This window comes from Colobus angolensis, unplaced genomic scaffold (assembly GCF_000951035.1).
Source record: "Colobus angolensis palliatus isolate OR3802 unplaced genomic scaffold, Cang.pa_1.0 Scaffold28, whole genome shotgun sequence".
NCBI classification, from domain to species: Eukaryota; Metazoa; Chordata; class Mammalia; order Primates; family Cercopithecidae; genus Colobus; species Colobus angolensis.
In genome coordinates, this window is record NW_012116043.1 from 6,986,682 (window position 1) to 6,988,528 (window position 1,847).

Genomic DNA, 1,847 nt, shown 5'->3' on the forward strand with positions numbered 1-1,847 from the left:
GTAGAGACGGGGTTTCACTGTGTTAGCCAGGATGGTCTCGATCTCCTGACCTTGTGATCCGCCCATCTCGGCCTCCCAAAGTGCTGGGATTATAGGCTTGAGCCACCGCGCCCGGCCGAGACAGGGTTTCTCCATGTTGGCCTGGCTGGTCTCAAACTCTTGACCTCAGGTGATCCACCTGCCTTGGCCTTCCCAAGAGCTGGGATTACAGGCCTGAGGCACAACTCCTGCTGAAGCTAATTCTTTAGAATGGCCCCTTTAATTTGAATGGCTAATTATTACACCATTTGACACTTGAAAAAAATATTTTTGGCCCGGCACGGTGGCTCAGCAATATACATGCAGGTATGTATACTGACGTGACACCAAAGAATAGTTCTTGGAATTCGCTCTTGATATGTTTATATCTGGGTGTGAACTGATAGTCCCGAAGCTGAAAGGGGAAACTCCAGTACCTAGATTCAGATCCATGTTTCAAGTCACCCTGAATATTGCTTTTTTTTTTTTTTGAGACAGGGTCTTGCTCTGTTGCCCAGGCTGGAGTGCAGTGGCACAGTCACGGCTCACTGCAGCCTTCACCCCTGGGCTCAAGCAATCCTCCTGCCTCAGCCTCCTGAGTAGCTGGAACCACCAGCGGGCGCCACAACTCCCGGCTAATTTTTGTATTTTTTGTCGAGATGGGGTTTTGCCCTCTTGCCCAAAGTGGTCTCGAACCTCTGGGCTCAAGCAATTCTCCCACCTCAGGCTCCCAAAATGCTGGGATTACAGACATGAGCTACCACACCTGGCCTGAAAATTACCTTTAAAAATGACCTCAGATACCTGGCTGAGTAATGTGTAGGTACTAGAATAGGCACAGGGGTGCCATCAAAAATGTTAGTAGATGAATGACATAATCCAAGTTTCTTGGTTTTTGTTGTTTTTCCTGTAAATGAGTGACCCCTAATTGAAGTTTTCAGTTCATGATAGTTAATGGGGGTGGGGGAGAAATGTCCAGATCGGCTGTAATCCTTAGCTTTCTAAAATTCTTGCCCAGCCTCTAAAGCACTGCTCTCCAAATCTTATTATGTCTAAGAATAGAAATATCCTGGAGAGCTGACCCGATAGTAGTATTTTTCAGTTGTTTGATAGTGCTGTTCACCTCAACTCTTATTAGAAAAGAGGGTAGCAAAGATTAGGATGCCTTTCCAAAAATATCAAAGGCTTTATCCAATATGGAATCACTGTCCCACAGCAGTGAGAATTACCTTGAGCAGAGCTATCCTGTCTGGAGAGTTGACTATAAAGATGACTATAAGGACCGAAATCTTAATTTTTTATTTTAATTTTTTTTCTGATTACAAAGGGAAAATGTATTGTTATGAGAAATATGGAAAAGTTTACAAAAGCAAATTAAAATTACAATTCCACTACTTAAAGATAACCAGTACTAGCATTTTGATGTACATCTGACAATTATAATAGTCAGACTTAACATTTACTGAGTCTTCTAATTTTTAAAAAATATGCTGGCCAGAGGCTGGGTGTGGTGGCCCACTCCTGTAATCTCAGCACTTTGGGAGGCCGAGGCAGGCGATCATGAGGTCAGGAGATTGAGAGCATCCTGGCTAACATGGTGAAACCCCGTCTCTACTAAAAAATACAAAAAACTAGCCGGGCATGGTGTGGGTGCCTGTAGTCCCAGCTACTCGGGAGGCTGAGGCAGGAGAATTGCTTGAACCCGGGAGGCAGAGGGTGCAGTCAGCCGAGATCGGGCCACTGCACTTCAACCTGGCAACAGAGCAAGACCCTGTCTCAAAAAAAAAAAAAAATTCCTTTAGGGTCTCCCAATGGCCTCATGAAAAAAT